Here is an 11,428-nt window from a genome sequence, read left to right on the forward strand (position 1 = left end):
CTCAGAACCAACGTGTTTTCCTACAAGTGCAGGTGTTAGCACCATACAATATATTACTGTTTTAAAATGAGACAAGCTATAGTTTGCCAACTTTGATGTAAGGAAAATGTGAAAACTGACAAATTTTGGATTGTCTGAGTAATTGTTGAATTTTTCTAGAACAGCCCAGGTTTTAATATCCGGGCAGCCTCAGCCCTTCCTTTTCAGAGAACATGTCAAACAGCAAACATTCACAGCACATCCTTATTGTGTTGAATTGCTCACCAAGAACAGAGCACATGCTAAAAGGAAAGCTCTCTTGTGGAGCCAACAGCAGATATTTGGGTGGGAATGAGAAATGCAACATGGAAGTGAATTTAGAGGTGGAAATACCAGAGGAGCTTAGATAATATACTGAGAGTAATTGACATCTATCTATATTAATCAAAGGATAATATGCAAATTGGTTGGGACGCCCTCACACAACAACCGAACAGCAGGCTGCATGGGGCGACCAGGCTGGCGGGGGGGGGGGGGGGCAGTTAGGGGTGACCAGGCCAGCAGCGGGGGGCAGGTGGGAGTGACCAGGCTGGCAGGGGGTCAGTTAGAGGTGATCAGGCCAGCAGGGGGGGGCAGTTGGGGGCAACCAGCCAGCAGTGGGGATAGTTAGCAGTGACTGGGCTGGCAGGGGGGACAGTTAGGGGCAATCAGGCCGGCAGGCAGAGATGGTTAGGGGTGATCGGGGGGGGGCAGTTAGGGGCGACCAGGCTGGCAGGGGAACCAGTTATGGGCGATCAGGCCGGCAGGCAGAGGCAGTTAGGGGTGATCAGGCTGGCAGGGGGGGCAGTTAGGGGCAATCAGGCAGGCAGGCAGGTGAGCGGTTAGGAGTCAGGAGTCCCGGATTGTGAGAGGGATGTCCCAGATTGGAAAGGGTGCAGGTTGGACTGAGGGGACCCCCCTCCCGATGCATGAATTCATGCACCAGGCCTCTAGTTACATTATAACTAACTTCTATAGTAAGAAGCTACTATGGATCTTAGAATATAGAATAGTTTCTTGATACATACAATGTAAAAAAGGCCTTTAGAATTGTTCTCTAATGGCAGAAATATGTGCTGTACATGTTTTTTTATTTCTTTTATCCCACAAAACATGTGGCTTTTGGAAAGAGATAAACTGATACCCCAGGTTTCCTGCTCCTAACAGAACACTGTAATATGGTTAAGTACAAACCTTTCCATAGCAACAGACTTTGTATATAGACACGAACCCTATGTATCTCCCTTGAAGAAAGCTTTCAGGTTATAACAGACAAATTCAAAATAAAGCCTATGATCCCAGCACCCTGAAGCCTGCTTCCCAACACACTCAAGAAAGGATACATTGACAAACAACTCACCATGGCGTCTCATAGCTCATTTCTTTGCCTTCTTTTTTCTTTAAATGGCACTTCAGCCTTAATAGTTACCAAGGTTTCAAGAGCGGGGACTAGCACCACCTGAAAAAAAAAAAAAAAGGTCAAAAATCCAACACAATCATGGTTTGAGAAGTTCAGCACTGGGCTTATTGAATAGCATTGGAAGTATTGGTTTCTCTATCTTGAGACCAAACACATTCATGCCTGCTACCCTTCACTGTTTTATTTAGTGCTTTTCCACTTTAAGAACATTATGTGAACACTGGCAACTTGGTTAGCTATAATTCTATAATAGCCATTTCACATAGGGGGAAAGGTAGCTTGGGGGGCGATATCTTGAAATGTTTTCATAAGCACATACAAAAAAACATGGCATTAGGCAACTGGAAGTACTGGCTAAAGGAGGGGCAAACTAGGCTTATGCAGAGAGCTGTGTATGTAAACGATAATGAGATTCCCCAAACACTCGCCTATGCAGAGTGGATGCCTCCCTTTGCTCAACCCAATTAGGCAGGAGGCGCTGCCTGGGGCCGGGGAGGAATCTACTCACTATTGTATCCGCGTGGGGAGAAGTGAATGCTCTGTGCAGCTAACACTGTGCTTTGTTTTTAACATGCGGAACTAGGCTCGAGACTGCTATTGATTATGCTTAGGAGAGAGGAAGTTCATGATATGTTGCGAGTGTATGTACTATATTTCATCCCTATTCAGATTTAAAGCAGCATCCTCCTCCAAATAGTCTACTCTGAAGGTTGCATGCCGGAAAGTGAAACAGATGGTCCAGTTTTATATTTCTTTTCCTTTAGAATTTCTTATGCAGCTCAGGGACCTTGGTCTTCTGGGATCTCAAATTATATTTCAGCCCATTATACGTATATCAGTGTTGATTCTAAGATGGTATGTAAGAATTATTCAAGACCCACATGGCCGCAGCCTTCGCTGGTTCTTAGTATGCCATGTGCTGTTCATTTTAATTGAAAATATTCTAAAAGCAAGATTGATGTGTTTTCTATCCCCTTAAAATAGAAACAGGTTCTGGGCTCATAATTGAGCACTCATAAGCCCCCTCTCCTTATTAACATGCCCTCTCTAATTTGTGCCTCTGTTTGCACAATATAAATGGCCTTTAACAGTCCTTCATTCATACAATGGTCTCACTAACCCAAAGAAAATTAGTAGCAGCCAAAGGCCTATTTTTACTGACACAGAGACAAAAATGCTAATTACCTTAAAATATTCTCAAGTGTATATCTTTGGCACCCTTCCAGGCAAGGCTCAAAAGTTTTTTCTTTTCCCCTGTTATTTACTAGGTATAGGGAAAGTTGTTTTTGTTTTACATCCAGGCTTCCACATAAGTATAAATTTATATTTACAATTTTAAATCTTTTGATTCTAGAGTCCTGATGATTAGTGAAGTATTTGTTTGCTTTCTCCTTACTCATGGATACACTTGAGAGCATTATTCATTTGTGATTAACTATGGTTTTACTATTTTGTTAAGGCACTCAGGGACATTTGCAGAAAAAAAAAGTCTAAAAATTTGAATTTATTTAAACATATTAGTTACCATAAAATATTAATTTATTCTCAGAGTCACTTTTCTCTGATCATTAAATTTATTTGTCCAAGTTTATACTCTCAAGCACTCCCTTTTGAAATGTCTTTAAAACTGAAACCTCTCATGTACAAAATTCAATGTGACTTACTCAATTATGATATCAGACGTGCTGAAAATATTTACATAAAAGCAGTAAAATTTTTATCATGTATGCAACATATATTTATTGAGGATGCATTATTTTCAGAGTACTTTGCTAGGCCTGGTAATGTAAAAAAAAAAAAATCAATAAACTAATAGGACTTGCCCCTTGAGGGAGTTTAAAATTCAAGTTTAGAGAAAGTGTCCATCCAGGGATAAATGCATAAAGAAGATGTGGAAGTATTGGTTTCTCTATCTTGAGACCAAACACATTCATGCATATATACACACACAATGGAATATTATTCAGCTATAAAAAGAAGGAAATCTTGCCATTTGTGACAATATGGATGGCCCTTAAGGGCATTATGTTAAGTAAAATAAGTCAGACAGAGGAAGACAAATATTTTATGATCTCACTTACATGTGAAATCTAAAAAGGAAAAAAAAAAAAAAAAGGAGTTCATGGATATAGATAACAGATTAGTGGTTGCCAGAGGCAGGGGATGGAGGTGGGAGTAGGTGAAATGAGTGAAAGGGTCAAAAAATACAAACTTCCAGGCATAAAATAAATAGTCATGGCCTGATTGTATAGATAATAATACTTTGGTGCATATTTGAAAGTTGCTAAGGGAGAGGATCTTAAAAGTTTTAATCACACACACAAAAAAACTTAACATCTATCACACACACGTAACTATGTGTGTGTGATAGATGTTAACTAGAATTATTGTGGTGATTGTTTTGCAATATATACAACTATAAAATCATTACACTGTACATCAGAAACTCATGTTACATGTCAATTATACCTCAATAAAATTTTTTAAAAATCAAGTTTGGAGAAAAAATATATTCACACTAAAAGTTAAATAACAGTATAGAACAGTGATTTTCAACCTGTGTGCTACAAGAATTTTTTAAAACATGCAACATCTAACCATTTAATCAGGGGCACTGGCTTCTTTTCCTTTAGATCGTCATTAGGGAAATGCAAAGTGAACTGCAATGAGATATTACTGCACATCCACTAGAACAGCCACTTGACAGACACTAGCCAGTATTGGCCAGGATCTGGAGAAACTAGAAACGTTGCTGATGGACATATAAAATGATATAGCCACTCTGACAGATTTGCATTCTCCTAAAAAGTTAAATATAAACTTATCATAAACCCAACAAGTCACTCCTAGGAATCTACTCAAGAGAAATGAAAACATATATCCAAACAAAGATATGTATATGAATGTTCAAAACAGCACTATTCATAATAGCCTAAAAGGCAATTTTATAGAGACAGTAAGCACATCAATGATTCCTTGGGGCTGGGGTCAAGAAAAGGGATGAACTAACTGCAAATGGGTGTGAGGGAACATTAGGGGGTCATGAAAATGTTCTAAAACTGCATTCTACCGATGGCTGCACAACTGTATACATTTACTAAAAATCAGTAAGATGTATACTTACAATGAGTGGATTTTATGGTATGTAAATTACTATAATAATAAAAGCATAATATGCTAATTAGGCCAGACAGCCGAACGACCTTCCAGACGTCATTCCAAATGTCCTTCCAGATGAAGCCTCAGCGGCAGGGGCTGAGGCAGAGTGGTTAGGGGCAATCAGGCAGGCAGGCAGAGTGGTTAGGAATGATTAGGCAGGCAGGCAGAATGGTTAGGGGCGACCAGGCAGGCAGAGTGGTTAGGGGTGATCAGGCAGGCAGGCGAGCAGTTAGGGGTGATCAGGCAAGTGGTTAGGGGCAATCAGGCAGGCAGGCAGGTGAGCGGTTAGGAGCCAGTGGTCCTGGATTGCGAGAGGGATCCCTGCAGGATCAGGTCTAAAATGGTAGTAGGACATCCCCCGAGGGGTCTCAGACTGCAAGAGGGTGCAGGCCGGGCTGAGGGGGGACCCCACCCGCCCCGTGCACGAATTTTGTGTACCGGGCCTCTAGTCTATAATCATAAAAGTGTAATCTGTTAATTAGACTGGACAGCTGAACGACCTTCCAGATGAAGCCAGGGCTGCGAGGGCCGAGACAAGCCACCATGGCTCCGAGGGCCGAGCCCCTTGCACAAATTTCATGCATCGGGCCTCTAGTACTTTAATAAAGCTGTTAAAGAAAAAAACAGTGTCACATATTTTCATAGGAATGGGTCAAGGGGAACTTTTCAATGCTCAAATGTACTTCAAACATGTATCGATATCAGCAAATGTGAATAATACTTCACAGTTTGCCATGTCCCTTACAATTTTCAAATGTATTTGTTGTTCACACCAATCTTGTGAGGTAGGGTGAGCAAGTATTATGTAATAAGTAATAAGCACTTCTGTTTTTCCTTTTAGCTTTGTTCTGAGGAAACCTTAAATACTATATAGAGCATATAATTTAAAAATCACCGCCACCCTGGATAATGTAATAAAGTGGATGACAAGCATTAGCATCGCCCCATGTACTCCTGATGCTTTTACAAAGACAATTATCCCCCATTTGCCAAACTACACTAAACAACAGGTAAGTTGTTTAGTGTGAATCTCCCAACCGGAGACTTGTTACAGGTCACTGTCGATGGACTGGGCTGAGCAACCTCACCTGCAGACTCACTCTTTGTCCGCCTGCCTCACTGAAGCCAGCTGTGGTTGCTCACTCTAATACATGCATTTACAAACACTGAAATGCATGTAATATCATTATATAGATGAGGCACACAGCGGCTAACATTAAGACGCTTGTATTCTCCCGCAGAAACAAAGCTGCCCAAAACCCCAAAATGGAAACTAGTGTATTAATTTGGTTCATAGCAAAGCCTTCTCTGTTATTTCTCTTGAAAGCTCAAAAGGAACTTAAACAAACAACTCCAACTTAGCCTGAAGCAGAGAATGACAGGTTTAAAGAAATGTGACTTATAAAGTGTCCAATTATGTAATTTGAAAATGCATGTTGCATATGCACAAATACACTGAAACCCAGTTAAAAATCACAGGAACCTCCCTTATTTTGATAACATATATGAAGATAGGCCAGACTGGCAGGCCTCTGCATCCAGCCCCAGATGGAATGCCCTGGCCTAACCTCTCCCTACCTCCTGCTCACAGAGTTAGGTGTGAAAGAAAGGAGTTCTCAGAGGTGGATGGAGATCAGACCCTTCTACACTGAACGCCAGCCTTCCCATCTCAGCCTCACAGTCGCAACGTTGTCTCCAGATACGCTGATGCGACCGCTGCTTCCCAAAGAAGGCGTGACTGCTCTGAGTGCTTAGTATTCTGTGCCTCCCTGTATGACCTCTGGCCATCCTTTTGCAGGGACATGTGTTGCTTAAGGATGCTTCCAAGATCTTTGATCTAACACAAGCCGTGTGTCTTGGCTATGACTGAAATGTGAGCCAGACTGGGTTAGTCTAAAGAAACGCAGAAATACTGAACTGATTTCAGTCAATAGTTAATTTTGATACTCTCAAGTTGTAAGAATTTCATGTTAATTTATACGATGTGATGCATAAAGTACTGGAAAAAGCATGGGACTCGGGGACATGAGAATTGTGTTCTGGAATGCACTCCTGTCATCTTGGGGAAGTTCCTCAACTTCTAGGACCTCTGTGTTCTCAACTAAAAAAAAAAAAAAAATCTGGTTTTTCGGATGACATATTCTCTAAGGTCCTAATCATAATTTGAAAATCATTTCGTGAGCTGTTGCTGTTATTCTACAAGATAGAAATATTTATCTGAATAATTCATTGAGGTCACACGTATTTTGACCTAACTTGCCCTCTGGCCTTTGCTGAACTGTTAGAATAAAAAAAAACAACTTAGAATTTGAAACTCATAGACACAGAATCCATCTGTGCTACCATAAAGTGCCACCAAAGTTACAGCTTCAGAACAAAAATGATAAAGATAGGAAGCAGATATTAATTGAATGATATTTCACAAACACATATATACATAAAGTTGCAAGGAATGTCATCTCAAATAGTGCCTTTTATTTTCTTTTTAGTAAGTCTTCACACTTCCTAAAACCGCAGTGTTCCTCAAAGGTACTTTAGTGGCCCTTGTGAGGATTCAAAGAATGAAATTCATTCCTCCCCTGTCTCCTTAGCACCTTGGTTTTTACCTTTTATTTATTTGGCTTCTATTTAATATTTTGTTTGGAAAAGATTCCTTGGATAAATACAGTCTGAAAGGCATTGCACGATATAATGTAAAATATTTTGCTTAAATAGATCACTTTAAAGAAGTATTTTGTTATTATAATACCACTTCAAATATGTCATATTACAAATTTTTCCAGAAAAAAAACCAAAATGTTAGAAAATAATTTTCCATTTGTAGTCTTTTCTGAGGCTATAAATGACATACTATATTTAATTTTAGAGTTCCTGTACAAATCATCAACTACTGTAATCACTGTACAAATATTAATATTTGATTCAAGGGATCTCCTAAGTTATAGCATAATCAGAACTCTGGATGGATAGGCTGCTAAATGGGAAAATCATGTTTAGACAGTTGTAATGAAACAAGTTTGATAGTCTTATTATCATAAAATTGATTGATATTTGGTGCAATTTAATCTTTGCCAGGAGATTTTTGAGAAAAGAAACAATCAGTAACTTAGATTAATCCCCCATACTTCCCCTTCAGTCCAATTCATCTATCTCTTACTCTATGAATGGCCCTTTTGGTCTGCTGGTAAGAACCAATTCCTTTTTGTTCCATAATGTAAGGAATTAAGAGTTGGTTTTTAATTTTATGTTTTAAGGACACATGTCGATGTTGATTTGTAAGTAAAAGACTACCCTGCTTTGAATATCACTGACTTTCTAAATTCACTCAGAGAGCATAACAAGACAGTAAAAACACAATATGATCTTTGGGTCATTTCCCCCAGGACTTTGGATCTATTTACCACCCAGACAGGTTCTATGATACTGAGTGACTCTGTGAAATAAAGGATAGATTATTTCAGCCACAGGATTTTCTCATTTCAGTTTCCTAAATGTCTGCATTTCCCCCATAATAATGGATTTAGATTCCTCCATAAAAAGCTTTGGGGACCACGGAGATAAAGTGCTATAAAGATGACCACTATATTGGAAGAAAGCATAAAGGGGCCCTGTCCTATGCAGAACACCCACTAGTAAATCACAGCAGGCGGAGGGGCCGCTGATGTCACCATGAAGATCACTGCAGAATGTCCAGGAGAGTCCAATGGAATGGAGTCATTCCTCAGCTCTTCCCAACCCCCATGGAGCTGACAGCATGATACCCTCATCAATTTGGGCTTGTGTATCTCTTGGGTCTGACTTCCAGTAGGTTTAGCTCACCACACAAGGCAGGGTGAGAAAGATTTCCGTTATAAGTGGTTCACTTTCTCTTTTTTTCTTCCTGCAGGATCGAGCCTGTTTTTTTCCAAGTTCCACTCTAATGAAAAGGCCGGCATTAATCAACTCAACAGGCTCATTCCAGAGGGGGCTGAGCCTGCCACAGTTCTCACTCCCACCCACTTTTGCTGTTGCTGTGGGGAACCTGATTTGAGTGGGCAGATCTTCCAGAACAGGATTTTGGTGTGGTTGTGGGGCCATCCCAGGGTTTTGAAGCGAAGCCACTGTAAGCTACCTTCCTTCTGTTGCTCTAAGTCCCCTTCCTGTCTCAACATACATACATGTCCCAGGATCTCCGAATTCTCCCTGGGGAAACAACACAACCTGGAAAACTACACTAAATGGCATCTTTGCAGCTGGATTCAAAAGCCTGGTAGTTGCTACAGCAGCAGATTTTCAGTAGACAGGCTCAGAGAAAAACCAGGAATTGCTGACCATCCCTGACACTGAAATTTTTAAGAGTCTTTGAAAGAAACAACTATTTTGTTGGAAATGAAAAAAACAAAAAAACAAACACAAAACAAAACAAAAAAAAACCCTTAGAGAGCTGGGACAAAATATGATTCCACGTAAGGATAAGGGAAACAGAGAACAAAAAGAATTAATTGCTTTATTTGGATAACTTAGATTTGTGCAGAAAGTTAAATTTGACTATCACTTTAATCCTAATGACCCTGTTGAAGTTGGTGGCAGAGCTCTGAAGCCTTACCTGTCCTTGATTATGAACGAGCTGGGCTTCTAAAGGTGATGGGGTGGAGCTAAGGGGGTGGAGAGAGTGAAGAGGTATCCTAAGCCTACTGCCCAGAATTCCATTTGACCCCTTCCCTCCTTCCTGCGCTAGCTGGGAATAGGAGGCCGGGACACTCTGTGCTCTGCGACTTGCATAACAAAGGCAGGTTCTCACCAGTAGCTCTAGTCGCAGCCACCTTGCGGGGTTGCCCCAGAGAGACTCTGGCGCAGAGGTGGAGAAAGTTCCACAAACAACCCCGGAATCCCTCCACCCAGGTCTTGTTACACCTGGTTTCTCAAGAGCAGCTTGCTTAGCCAACCTTAACCATCCCAGAGGAACGCCAGGGCAGGAGGCTGGATTCCAAACTACCTTGGCCGTAATTTATGGAGGGCTTTAAAAGTAGAGAATAAAACTTTGAACTCAACGCATCTGCAGCTTTATGATTCAGGTGTGTTATTTACCTTCAGGGGCACCGAAGATCACTGAAGTTAAAGTGGAAAAAAAAAAAAAAAAGTCTGTGAGCTGCCGAACAGAAAAGCGTGTCCAGACCCGACCTAGCCGGTTCTCCTACCATATTACCTTGGCGGGAGGAGCAGAGTCTGGGCCTCGCCCTTGCCCTCTTCTGATTGGTAGGATTTCCCCTGCTCACAGCGCTTCAATCCTCTCCTCTTCAGCTTCCCAGAGTCTAGAATGACTTGGCGGAGAAGGGGGCAGAGAGAAGAGGGAGAAGGACAGGAGAGGACATGAAAATGGCTTGTGAGGAAACATACAGTGGGCCCTCGGTATCCTCGGGGGGTTGGCTGCAGGCCCCTCGGATAGCAAAATCCGAGGAGGCTCAAGTCCTTTCTATGAAAAGCTAGCAGTTGCACGTAATCTAGACTTTAAATCATGTCTCGACTACCTATGGGAATACCTAACACAAGGGCAGATACTATTAACTAGTTGGTAGGCTGCATTGCTTGGGGAATCATGACAATAAGTAAAAAGCCTGTGCACGTTCAGTACAGACACAGCCCAACTACGTGTCAGCCACGACATCACACGTCCTTCCCCAAAGCATTTTCAATCCGGGGTAGGCCGAGTCCTCAATAGGTGATGAGTTCCATGCTGAAATTAAGAACCCACTGTTATTCCATAGACAGCAAGTTAGCGATCGTTCACGTCACATGCGGCCCCTTTCGTCAGGGACAAAGCCAGGCCCCAAAGGCAGGAGCGGTTTGTGGCCCAGCCAGGGGGAGGCCTTCGCAGGCGTTCCCAGCGGCCCCTCTCCTCGCCCTCCTAGCACTTTCCTCAGGGAGAAGGGGCAACTATTAGCAATTCCTCCTGAGGTGTCTCTGTGAGAGTGTGTGAGTGTGAGTGTGTGTGTGTGTGTGTGTGAGTGTGTGTGAGCGTGTCTGTGTGTGTGTGTGTGTGTGTGTCTGTGTGTGTGTGTGTGAGTGTGTGTGAGCGTGTGTGTGTGAGCGTGTGTGTGAGTGTGTGGGAGTGTGAGCGTGTCTCTGTGTGTGTGTGTGAGTGTGTGTGAGCGTGTCTCTGTGTGTGTGAGTGTGTGTGTGAGCGTGTCTGGGTGTGTGTGTGTGAGCGTGTCTGTGTGTGTGTGTGTGAGCGTGTCTGTGTGTGTGTGTGTGTGTGTGTGAGTGAGTGTGTGTGTGAGTGTGTGTGTGAGCGTGTGTGTGTGTGTGTGAGTGTGTGAGTGAGCGTGTCTGGGTATGTGTGTGTGTGAGTGTGTGTGTGTGTGTGTGGGAGTGTGTGAGCGTGTCTGGGTATGTGTGTGTGAGTCTGTGTGTGTGTGTGTGAGAGCGTGTCTGTGTGTGTGTGGGAGTGTGAGTGTGTGTGTGTGTGAGAGCGTGTCTGTGTGTGTGTGTGTGTGTGAGTGTGTGTGTGTGTGAGCGTGTCTGGGTATATGTGTGTGTGTGTGAGTGTGTGTGTGTGTGTGTGAGTTGGCGGCGGGGCTGGGAAGTTACCTAGCTCCTCAGAGGTCCTAGGTTGGCAATGCAGACAGAGCACAGTATGGAGGCCCTGGACCGGCCGGGGCAGATGCGGGTGTTTGCGACAGGCCCGCTCCGAGTATCGCCCGCCCTGCTCCGCCAAACCGGTTCCACTCCTCCGGCCCCTCCCGGGCGGGCGGGCGGGAGCGCAGAGGTGCCCGCGCGGGGGCCGCCTTCCCAGGCCCCGCCGCTCCCTCGCGGCCCGCCCCTTCCCTTCCCAGGCCCCGCCCCTCCCTCTCG

The 11,428-nt window shown here is 43.0% G+C and overlaps 1 long non-coding RNA gene across 1 annotated transcript; it reads right to left on the bottom strand.

The window, feature by feature from the left end:
• Nucleotides 1–1,364: 1,364 nt before the first annotated feature.
• LOC307105311 lies at nucleotides 1,365–11,353 on the bottom strand. Its single transcript, XR_013814013.1, has 3 exons — nucleotides 11,165–11,353; nucleotides 9,783–9,897; nucleotides 1,365–1,477 (listed from the first exon to the last, which is right to left on the bottom strand). It is a non-coding gene; the product is annotated as an uncharacterized lncRNA (long non-coding RNA).
• Nucleotides 11,354–11,428: the final 75 nt, after the last annotated feature.

Source organism: Cnephaeus nilssonii (genome assembly GCF_951640355.1).
Source record: "Cnephaeus nilssonii genome assembly, chromosome: 9".
Classification (NCBI taxonomy): Eukaryota; Metazoa; Chordata; class Mammalia; order Chiroptera; family Vespertilionidae; genus Cnephaeus; species Cnephaeus nilssonii.